Source organism: Sminthopsis crassicaudata, chromosome 4 (genome assembly GCF_048593235.1).
Source record: "Sminthopsis crassicaudata isolate SCR6 chromosome 4, ASM4859323v1, whole genome shotgun sequence".
Classification (NCBI taxonomy): Eukaryota; Metazoa; Chordata; class Mammalia; order Dasyuromorphia; family Dasyuridae; genus Sminthopsis; species Sminthopsis crassicaudata.
The window spans coordinates 407,285,788-407,298,599 of NC_133620.1; positions in this window are offsets into that span (position 1 = coordinate 407,285,788).

A 12,812-nucleotide genomic window follows, 5' to 3' on the forward strand; every position below is an offset into this window, starting at 1 on the left:
TAACCTTATTACTTAAATTACTACTCTAACTTCTAAAAGCAAATCTTCACATACACAACAGTCCTGTATTTGTAAGTGATGTCTCATGTATGCGTTTTATAGTTGAGTAAATTGAGGAGCTGTATAGATAAATCATTTATTAAATGCCTACTGTATGTCGGGAACTGTATTAGGGATACAAAGGCAAATAAACCAGTCCCTGGTTTCTGGAGTTCATGGTCTAATGGAGGAGACAACATGAAATGAATGTACTATATACAAATAAGATCCATTATAAGGTCAATTGTACATAATCTCAAGGGAGGATTGGGAAAAGCTTCTTGCAGAAGATGAGACTGTAGTTGATCTTTGAAGGAAGCCTGGGTAGCCGAGGTAGAATTGAAACGGGAGAGTTCCAGGAACGGGGGACAATTAATGAAAATACCCAGAGTAGGGGCAGCTAGATGGCGCAGTGGAGAGAACGCCGACAGCGAAGTCAGGAAGATCTGAGTTCAAAGTCGAACCTCAGACTCTTAATAACTGGGTGATCCTGGGCGAGAGACTTAAGCCTAATTGCCTCCAACAAAACAAAATGAACGGAAAATGCCCAGAGTCACAGAGAGATTTTATTATGGAAGGAATAGATGGAACACTGGATCATAGAATATGGTGAAGGCTGGGGGAGAGCAAATAAAAAAATAAAAACCAATTTGACAGCTGAATGGAAGATGGCTTGGAGTGGGGGGGGGGGGGGAGGGAGAGCCTTGAATCAGAGACACCAATCATCAGATTAATTCTATAGTCTAAGTATGAAGTAACAATATCCTATACCAAAGTTATCAGTGAGAGAAAGGGAGCTGAGAAGGGGAAGAGAGATGCTCCAAAGGTAAGACTAAGCAACTGTTTGGCTATCAGGCTAGGGCAAGGCAGGTCGGAGGGAATCATAATAAAAAACAATGAAGTGCTGAGAAGGACCCAGGTCCTTCTGACTCTACATCTCACCCAAACTACCAAGCTTTCGTGTCCTAATGCTTACTAAAAATTGTTTTGAGGAATGTGTTTTGCATTGGACAAACTACTAATTATGTAAAAAAAAAAAAAAAATAGAAATACTGTTATTGAGATTGAAAGAGGGTTTGTTCAAACTACTTTGTCCTCTTGGGTTTATGAAAAATAGAAAAGCAAACTGCTCTGAAGAGGGACAATCAAGAAACATTTAAAAAAATTTTTTTTTTCCAGCTCCTAGCCAAAGATGCAGGGAAGTTAATTAAGGTGACCAAGCTATATTAAATAAACTATTCAAGGAAACATAATTGTATAAGTTTTCCAACTTCTATTTGTAGAAAATGACCTGACTGAGGGAGAGTAGTCTTCTAGGCTGTGATCTTCATAAGAGTAGAACAAGTACTTTGCTTTATATAACATTTGTATCTTCCTCAGTACATATTGGGTAATTAAACATTGTCTGTTGAATTCAGTTAACTTACTAAAGGTTTTTCTCTCCTATTGTTGATAGAGAAATAGAGGAAGAGAAGAAAGGGGAGAGCAGGAAATGAAACTCTTCCACGAAAGAAATGCTCCATTTTTAAAACCTCCCTTAACAATGTCAAGAAAGGAAGCTGAAAACTGGAGAGGGCAAACTAAGAAAAAACAATATTTTCCCAGGAGACTATAAAGACTTCATTGATCTTCAAGGAAGCTGACATATCAGCAAAGAAGGCTTTTTATTGACCATTTTCTCCTCTGTCAAGTATTCTCTTCTAAAGTTACTTTAAAAAAAAAAAAAAAAAAAAAAAAGGGAAGAAGAGGAGGAGTTAAAGCAGAAAGTTACTCTATTTAGTTTTTCTGCAACACTTGTTCCTAGGGGGGCAGTGTTGCAGTACCATGAAAAGAGGTCTGGGTTAGGAATTGGAAAACTTAGAATGCTAGCTCTGAAATTCTTTGTGTTAGATTTAATATCTGCTTCATAGGATTTTTTTTTCTTTAATGAACTACATGACCTTGAATGGATGATTAAATCTCTGGGTTTTAGTTTCTTCATCTGCAAAATAGGGATAATGTACATTACATATTTATGTATATACATGCATATATATATACATTTACATACATTTGCATTATATATTTGATTATTTTTACCATAGGAACCCATATAGCCCATGAAAATCGTTCTTTTGACATTTATTACCTATTTGACCTTGGGCAAATGCAACCTTCTTCAGCCTCAGTTTCCTCATCTATAAATTGAAAGAGTTACACTAAATGACTTTTAATATTTCCCTCCTTAGCCCTCCTAGTTGTAAGTCTGTCTGTACTAAAGCACAGAGGAAAGTTTCATCTGCATTCTTAGAGTACAGACTCAAACGAAATAATGGGTTCTTAAAATATTGAAATATGTACATGTATGTGCATGCATTCACACACATATGAACACATACATATGCATATGTGGGAAACATACATATATAGTATGTACTACAGTGTGTACACTCTGTGTGTATATAGATAGATGATATATGTGCGAGTGGATGTGCTTGGAGATTAAGAAACTATTTTTGGACCCCAGGGATCCAGAACACTGCACACACTCTAATTTTAGGGATTTCTGGACCTCTGTACCTATGTACATAATCCTAGAACCCCTTGCAGTCACTGGAGGACTGATCCATCTTCTCTTTTTATTTTAGAATTTTTTTATGACATCCTTTATTTCTTGTTCTTTAGAATTTTTCATTGATTTTCTGTTCAAGAAAGACAGTTCCTGATCTTAAGGGGAAAAGGCACATAAAAGAAGCTGAAAGTGGGGAGGAAGGGATGAGAAAGTAAGGAAGAGGGTGTGGAAGAGAAAATTCAGAGAGCAAGGAGTAAAATTCAAAGAAGAGTAAAGACATGCCCCATATCATAATCTCAAAGCACCAAACTCCCTTAGGGGCTCTGCTTGTGTGTTCTGTGTGGTTGTCCATCACCTTCTATGTGATTTTATTCTGAGTTATTCAGATGTTTTATTTGACATAGTAAAACCACTTTAATGTGTTACTATTGAAAAGAGCATTGGACATGGAGTCAGAAAGATCTGATAATCATGGCTCTATCACTCTGGCTGTGTGAACTTTGGTGGCTCTCTGAAGGTCAGAATAATTCCTGTACTCTCTTCAAATTATTTCAGTAACTTTCCACTGACTACTGAATCAAACCAAACTCTAGCCTTCATTAGCTTGGCATTCAAGGTCTTCTGTAATCTGGTTCAAGTCTACCTTTCCATTCTTAAATCCTATACAAAACCTCCAAGATACATACCTTATCCCTTTCCTAATCTGGCACTTTCTAAAATGCCTCCCCCACTCTTTTCCCCCAGTGTATAAAATCTTATCTGTTCCATATATGGCTATTTGAAAGCTTAACCATCCTTCAGTTTCAGCTTTTGTCACATTGCCTTCTGGAAATCTTATCTGAGAAAGTAATTTTGTGTTGTAGAAAGAACAAAGTTATTGTGAAGAGAATAAAAGATTCATCAGAATTGCTTGAGGTGAAAAAAATTGAAATTAAAAAATAGATAGATGGAAAAAAATAGACAATTGGAAATTGAAAGGATGGTTTTGTTATTATTGTCTTTCCCAACTTCCTCTGCCCCATACAAGAATTTTTAATGATTTAACTACTTCATGCTACTTGTTCCATCCACCAGGGAGTAAGAACTTTGATTTCATAAAGATTCAATTTAGATTTGCCTTTTACCTTTGCTGAGACTTGTCATTCTTGAGAGAAAACCCACAAGTCTCTAGTCACATAAAGTGAAAGAGAAATTAATTCTTTTAGATGAAGAAAAATTGTGTTCTGCCATGTGAGAAATAATTCATTTGGACCCTACCCGTGACATATTTCCCTGACATATTATTTTGGCTTATGTGTCACATATCAATCAATGAAATTATTCTGTATTTGGTATAACTGTTTCTTGGATATCCAGCCTTATAAAAATAGGGTCCTAGAAGGAGGAGGCATCTCAGACTGTGAGGAAGATCTGAAATACACTTACAGGGGACCATGGATCCTTTAATAAAGTACCATAGACTCAGAGCTCTGCCTCAGTATCTTTTATTGTAGATAGGATAATTTTAATCCCCATAGTCAATATAAATTAATAGTTTCTCTTCCAAAATTTTCCCACTTCAATAATTTGTTGCTCTTGTATCAGAAAAATGTGATAGTATTTCTTTCTCTCTCCCCTGATTTTTTTTTTGCTTTTATTTTTATTTTGTCTAAAATTTATTTTATTTGAAGAAATGAAATAAGCAAAAAGAACAACAGAAAAGCAATACAAAATTATCATGTGCCCAGCAGAACAACAGGGATCCAAAATATATAACAACAAATATCTAGCTAAGAAAGCATATATATATGTATATATATACACATACATATACATATATGTATATATATGTATGTATGTATATGTATATATATAATTATATATATACATAAGCATATATATATATTAGTAGAAGAAATTTTATTCATGAATCTCTGTCTTTTCTTCACTTCCTTGAAATTGTTCTTTTGTTCTCTGTTGCAACACCTTATTTATTTTATTCTTTTCCCCCCTTTCAGCCCCACCACTACTCCAAGCAGGCTATAGTAAAAAAAGGATATATTTATATATACATATATGGATATATACATACACATACTACACACGCAGATAGACACACACATCTCTCCCTTTCATCCCCACCACCCAAGCAAGCTACAGTTTAAAAAAGACATATTTATATAGATATGTAGATGTATACATACATACAGAGACTCACACATACACATACTCCACATTCACACATGTCTTTCCTATTCCAGCTGACTCTTTCATTAAATTCTGCTCCATAACTTGGCTTAACTTACTCCAACTCAGGCATCCCTCCCTTGTCTTCTTCCCTCATCTTTTGCTTCCCCATCCACCTATCTCTCCCCCCTTATTTCTTTATAGATTTTGAAGGGTGCTATATCCTCCATGGTGTGTGTATGTATATATATATATATATATATATATATATATATATATATATATATATATATATATATATATATATATATATATATATATATATATATATATAAAATGCCTCTGTGTCTATTCTTCCTCTGCACCTCATTTGTATAACATGATTACCATTTTTACCTTTACTCTGCCAATCTTTCTTTTGAGCTTATTGATGTAAATCTTAAACATAAAGTATACATTGCCCATGTAGGAAAAAACATAAATAATTTTTCCATGTTTAAACAGTTTGTCCATGTTTGAGTTCCGTAAAATTGCTTTCTGATATTGTCTTTTATCTGTTAAGTTCTGGTTTGGTTGATAGAAAGTCCTAAAAATCTGCAAATTTTTTGAATGTTGGTTTTTCTCTCATTGAAAATTATAAACAAATTTGCTGGACATGATATTTTTGGCCACAAGCCTAGTTCTTTTGCTTGTCTGTAGATATGATTCCAAGACCTGCAGTCTTTTATAGTAGCTGCTAATATGTCTTGTACAATTCTAATTGTGGCTCCAGTGTATTTAAATTGTTTTTTTTCTTTTTTATTGAAAATTTTTCTCTTTGATCTGGGGGTTTTGAAATTTGGCAATGATATTCTTATGTGTTTTCCACAGAGGATCTCTCTGAGGTGGTAATTAGTAGATTTCTTTCTATTTCTACTTTCCCTTCATGTTCAATCACTCTAGGACAATTTTCTAGGATTATTTCCTACATTATTGTGTCAAGGTTCTCTGTTTGGTCACAACTTTCTGGCAATCCAAATATTCTTATATTTTCTCTTCTTGACCTGTTCTCCAGATTGTTGTTTTTCTTATGAGTTTCACATTCTGTTCTATTTTCTCATTCTTTTAAAAAAAAATGTGTATTGCATTCTTTTTTTTTATTTTTTTTCATATTTTTTATTATAGCTTTTTATTTTCAAGATATATGCTCAGGTACTTATTTAGCATTGAAAATTGCAAAACCTTTTGTTCCAATTTTTCCCCTCCTTCCCCCCACCCCCTCCTTCAGATGGCAGGTAGACCAATACATTTTAAATATGTTAAAGTATATGTTAAATACAATATATGTATACATGTCCATACAGTTATTTTGTTGCACAAGAAGAATTGGACTTTGAAATGATATACAATTAACCTGTGAAGGAAATAAAAAAATGCAGGTGGACAAAAATAGAGGGATTGGGAATGTTATGTAGTGGTTCACACTCCTTTCCTAGAGTTCTTTCGCTGGGTATAGCTGGTTCTATTCATTATTGAACAAATGAAACTAATTTGGTTCATCTCACTGTTGAAGAGAGCCATGTCCATCAAAATTGATTATCATATAATGTTATTGTTGAAGTGTATAATGATCTCCTGGTTCTGCTCATTTCACTCAGCATCAGTTCATGTGATTCTCTCCAAGCCTTTCTGAATTCATCCTGCTGGTCATTTCTTACAGAACAATAATATTCCATAAGGAGAATGGTTATTTTCTCATTTTTATAATTTGTTTTGTTATTTCTTGGTCTCTCATAGCTTCACTGGCTTCCCCTGGGCCGCTTCCAAATTTCAGAGTTACTTTTATTTTTGAAACTCTGTATCTCCTTTTCTAATTGGTTGACTTTTTTCATAATGTTTTTCTTGGATAGTTTTATTTTTTTCTTTAGTTTTTCCTCAGTGTCATTCATTTGATTGTTTTTAACTCTTTTTGGGGTTTTATAAACTCTCTGGGCAGGGAGCCATTTCACATTATTCTTTGAAGTAGAAGCTTTTTTTTTTTTTTTTTTTTTAACTAAAGTGTCCTCCTCTGAGGATGAATCCTGGTCTTTCCTGTTCCCATAATATGTTTCAGTGGTGGGGTTCTTTCTTCTTTGCCGGTTCTTTTTTTTTTTTTTTTTTTTTTTTTTTTTTTTTTTAATAAGAGGTATTAAATATTTTTTTAAATAAGAGGTATTAGTGTAATCATGGAGGGGGGGGGAGGAATGGTGCCTTAAGCTTCCCTTCAGCTCTCCACTCCGACCAGGAACCCCAAACCAAGAACTCCACCCTCCTGAGAGTGCCCACAGCTAGCAGAGACGCTGCCTTGCTGCTTCTGCATTCACCAAATGCTGGTTCCTTCTCGCCCAAGGTGAGTGTCGCAAGCAGGACAGCGGGGCTGGGGCCCAGACTGAAGTCCTACTCCACAAACAGTCCAAGAGGTGAAAGTCTCTGTGGTTCCAACTAAGGCTCCAGCCACCACTAGCCAATCCGAGGGGTCCCCACGAGTTGTTTCTGAGCAGCTAGCCTGGAGGTGTTTGTACTTAACACGGGTTAATCCCGGCCCCAGGTCTTTAGATCTTGTAGCTTTGTATCTGGAGGACCCTATTCTGCCCCAAGTCTTTTTGGGTTTTCATCAGTCTATGTTCGCCCTGAGGTGCAAATTTGTTCTATTTGTGGAGGAAATAGGGAGTGCTTGAAATTTATCAACCTACTCTGCCATCTTCCCAGATTCTTACGTGATTAGATCTGACATCATTGCTTTTACATTAATTAGAAAGAAAGAAGAAAGCAGTTTCCTTCTATGATTCTGTCAGCTCCACACTTTTTGTTTTCAAAATAAATATCCATGACACCTTTCTTTTTCCAAGCACTTTCTTGCACTGGAGGAAAAAAAATTGAGATTTTTTTTTTTTCCCCAAATGCTATTTCCCACTTGAAAAATTATCACCATCAAAAGACGAGTGAAAGCTTTACTTTGTGTTTTTCAAGCTAATTTCACATTCAAACACACTCTTCTTACTGGAGCTGTTATTTCTTTTTTGAAAGTAGTTTCAAGTGAATAACTTCCTTTGGCCATGCAGGCCAGAACCTGCCCAACAACTGGAGTCAACAACTGAAGGAAGAGTCTTAGAGAGTATACAGAGATGTCTTACCTAGATTCTTGCAGCCAGTAGGGGTCACAATTGGTGCTTGAGACTAGTTCTTTCAAGGTCCAGAGCCGTCACTATATACTACACTGTTCTGTCTCTGTTCCTTTCCATCCTTCCTCCCTCCCTCCATCTCTCTTTCCTTTCTTCCTTTCTTCCTTCTTTTCTTCCTCCCTCCCTCTCTTCCTCCCTCTCTTCCTTCCTTCCTCCTTTCCTTCTTCCCTTCTTCCCTCCCTCTCTCCTCCTATTCTTCTTCTTCTTCTTCTTCTTCTTCTTCTTCTTCTTCTTCTTCTTCTTCTTCTTCTTCTTCTTCTTCTTCTTCTTCTTCTTCTTCTTCTTCTTCTTCTTCTTCTTCTTCTTCTTCTTCTTCTTCTTCTTCTTCTTCTTCTTCTTCTTCTTCTTCTTCTCTCTCTCTCTCTCTCTCTCTCTCTCTCTCTCTCTCTCTCTCTCTCTCTCTCTCTCTCTCTCTCTCTCTCTCTCTCTCTCTCTCTCTCTCTCTCTCCTTTCCTTCCTCCTATTCCCTTTCCCTCTCTCCTGTCCTCAGACTTGAGGACAACTCCTGAGACAGAACAATATTGAAATTAGGCCAAAAACAAACCTACAATGTCCTCTAAATGCTCAAGTGAAAGGAAATCAATTGATGGGGAAAACTTCATTATCTTCTTATTTTTTTAATTGCCATCTCAACTTTCAGCAACCACCATCCTGATCAGTTAGTAACCATCAAAATCGAGGCAAGACCCTTCAGCAGCAAAAAAACATGACTTGTTAGAGGCTCAGATAATGATTATGGGTTTTGGGGGGATTTTTTTTTCAATGAAGTATTTTAAACAATGTATTACATTGTTGCTTTTTACACAATATTATTACACACTTAGTAAATTATGGTATAAAGTAAATGTGACTTTGATATGCATTAGGAAACCAAAATATTTGTGACTTGCTTTATTGTAATATTTGCTGTACAGCAGTATTTGCTTTATTGAGATGGCCCAGAATTGAATCTGTAATACCTCCAGGATCTATAAGCCTGTCTTCTTGGAGACAGCTTTCAGTCCTGAAGCTCAATTACAAGTTATCCCCTGTCTTCTAAACAAGGCATTATTAGTGAACATGTTTCCCACTCAATGAATTGTCTCCAAAACTCTCCATCCTGTAATTTTATCAAGTTGATCAGGTAGCTTCCCTGAGCAATCTCTATCCCTTATGTTAGAATTTGTGCATTTCTATACACACTCAAAGATTGCTAATTTGTTGCTTCTTTTTGTGGTCTTCATAATTAGAATTTTTTTTAATATAAAAACAATCTTGCTTTTTTACTAGTTGTCTCCCTATTTTGTGCTATAACATTCTTTGGGGAAAGAGAGAAATGATTTTTTTTTTTTTTTAGTAAAATATAAGGGAGAGGAAATTATATTTAGGATTTCTCACATGTTTATAATAGAAAGGGCCCAGGGTAGTCTGAGAAAATGCTGAATTTTCTCCTTATTGAAATAAGTATCTTCCTGACTTATCCCCACCCATATGGAATGCAAATATGAGTAGATAATCCTCAAACATTTATCTGGTCCTCCAGAAAATAACTTTACAAGAATTCAAAGGAAATGCTATCATTTATATACAGACTCAACAAGATATATTCAGCTATATAACAACTTCTGTAATCTTCACCAAGCAGTTTCTTTGCAACTTTTCTCATATAGTGATCTTTAATATTCTTATTCCAGTTTCATAAACTTTGTCGTAAAATTACTCAAAATAAAATCTGAATTCACCAAAGGGATAACTTATTATTTCAATAAATTAAAACAAATGCAAAGTTTACAACTATGTGTATCTTATATAGCCACAACTCAACAGTAACCACTCTGTCCTAAAAGTATATGTGTTGCTAATTTGAGATTTTGACATATGTCACAACTTTCTATTTACTTTCTACTAAATGGTCTTTTAAGAGTTTTGGGGGGAAAGTGGAGGTGGAGAAGTGGATTTTATGGTTTGGTGAAATACTAGGTATGTCTTATTTTTGTAGTGCCCAGATTTCTCCCTGTAACAGTTCTCTTCCCAGAAAAAAATATTCATTTTAACAAACTTGGAAAAAAAAAAAGAAAAGAAAAGAAAATAGGGAGAGGAAAAAAATAAACAAAATTGGTAATTGAAAAATGTTGAATTATGTGCAGTGTTACACATCAGAGAAATTAAGGGAAATATATTTCTTCTTTGGAGTCTTCTTTGGAGTCACACATTCTTTTTCACCATCCAACTGTTTTGTGTTTGTTGTTATCTCTATTTATACTGATGTGATTACTATATTTTGCTGGAACTCTGTCTTCCCAGAAATCAGCCAGAGTCAGGATCACTAAATGTCTTTATTCTTGATCTTTTATGGTCAAGGTCAGGGGATTAGGCCCAGAATCTCACACACCTTCCTCCCTCAAATGCCAGGAGAGACTGACTCAGCGTCAGCATCTCAATTCCTCTTCCTCCTCCTACTCTCCCACACACGTCAGTTCCTCCTCTTTGTCCCACCAATCAAGTCAGCACAGAACAGCTGGGGAGGGTCAACCTTCAAACAAGTTAATAGGGAACTGTCCAATTGGCAATTAGTCTCACGTGCTTCATTATCCAAGTGCATTGCTCAGTTCTAGCCCTTTACAATATTTATTGATTCCCTGGCTCTGCTTACTCTGCTTTGCCTCAATTCATATGTCTTTCCATGCTCTGCTTACTCTGTTTTGCCTCAATTCACATAAGTCTTTCCATGCTTCTCTAAATTCATCATATTCTTTGCTTTTTACAGAACAATAATGTTCCATAATGTTTATGTACTACATTGTTTTAGTCATTTTCCAATAAATAGGCATCTACTTCCTTTATAATTCTTCACTATCACAAAAAGTGCTACCATAAATTTCTTTGTTGATGTGGAGCCTTTCTTTATTGATGGGTTATCTTGGATTAAGTGCTTAGCAGTGCAAATTCTGAGTCAAAAGAAATGGATATCTTATTGCATAATTACAAATTGCTTTCCAGAAGAGTTGTACTAATTCATAGATCCATCCACAATAAATTAGTACACATTTCTTCCCACTTCCCCTCCAACATTGTCCATTTCCATCTTTTATAAAAAGACAATTGACCTTTTGACTAGATGGAGAGGAAAAACAATTTGTAAAATCTGCATTTATAGAAAATGGCTAGAAAAAATTAAGTAAAATGGTTTTATTCATGGATGTAATCCTATGTGTGGATGGATTTCAAAATTTTTTTCTTAACACTATGACTTTGAAAATTGCATTTTGGAAAGTTATAATATAGTTATCTGTGGGATATTACTTTGCAGGCAATTTTTCCTTTGTTGATTCTTTTTGTGGTTTTCATAATCAGAAAAGATTCTATATTTAAAGCTCCACATATTTTAAAATATCAAAATAATGCAAAAATCTTTTAAATTCATCAAAAAGTTTTAAATACACATTTGTTTTTTTAAGCACTTGCTTCTCAATTTCACTATTAATCTATATTATTTCTTTTGGATATAATAAAATGTTAGTATACATTCATCTGTTATTTGGCTTTAGTATTGATGCATTTCAACAATAATCATTTATTTTGCCTCAAGATAAATAAGAAGCTTGATTTTGTTTATTTTCTTAAATTCATCCACAAACTTTTACAACAAATTACTTGATTGGGAACAGTATCTAAGCTGGTAAGAAAGATTTGGGGGAAAAAACAAATAAATTGGTATATGTAAGATATAATTCTAACATTTGTGGGAAGAGGAGAGAAATCATTTAGTAGTTTGATTATTCTAATGGAACTTGCATCCTTTTTAATATTAAAGGAATTCATTTTAAGTGATCATTTTCCTGATCTTTGACAAGGAGCTCAGAGAGAGGAGAAGTCATCTTAGAATGTTCTGTCTGCTTATGGGCTCTGATAAATCTATTCTATCTCCACATATTAATCAACATAAAAGACACATTTTTCTTTCTCTCAACTTCCAACTCTTAGAATGTCTAGTGATTTAAAATTCAGCTCAAGCTCCACTACCTCCAAGAAACCATTCCAGTATTCCCAATCCCCACTGCTATGTTCTCCACAGTTATTCTCCATCTTTTCTATATTTATCGTGTATGTTCTGATTTATATGTGTGTTCCCTCCCCTTGGGATGTGAATTCCTTGAGGTCAGGGACTCTTTTTGCTTTTTCTTTATATTCTCAACACTTTGCACAGAATTCAGCACATGGTATGTACTCAATACATTCTGTTTGGTTGATAAGTAATTGAGAATTTATTGGCATATGAATATAGTGGTTTCAAGAACAACTAATGTTTTGTGCACTTTTTAGAAGTTCAACTTTACCTATTTTGTCCAATTAGCTAATGTTTTACTATCATAATTCACTTTCATATTTTTTCTAATCTTGATTCTGATAAGGAGCTCAAGTTTATAAAAAAAAAGATTAAATCCATTTTGTTCGTATTTTTAAGTCAATCAAAAGATTCTGATATTAGTTACTCTGTGAATTGACTATAGTTAGCTTCATATTTAAAAAAAACCTGATCCTCATGTAACATTGTGAGATACATGAGATTATTTCTTCTTTCAGGTGTTAAGAGTTTAAGAAACTTTCCTAGGATATCAGAATTAAAAAGGGTGTAAGGCAGGATTCATTTTAATTTGTCCTTTTAATTCTCTCTTGATTTTCCCACTTTTCCCAACACTCTTTCCATATTCCAATTCTGCTTTCATGTCTCTCAAGAAAGACATCTTTTTCTACTTTAGAGGTCCTCTAACAGGTCTTCTTCTTGTCTTAACACTGCTGGGTTTCCCCCATCATCTCCTTTTCTCTCCTCCTCCCTCAGTTTTAGATTCAGTTCAGTTTTCTAAGCTGTTAGATAT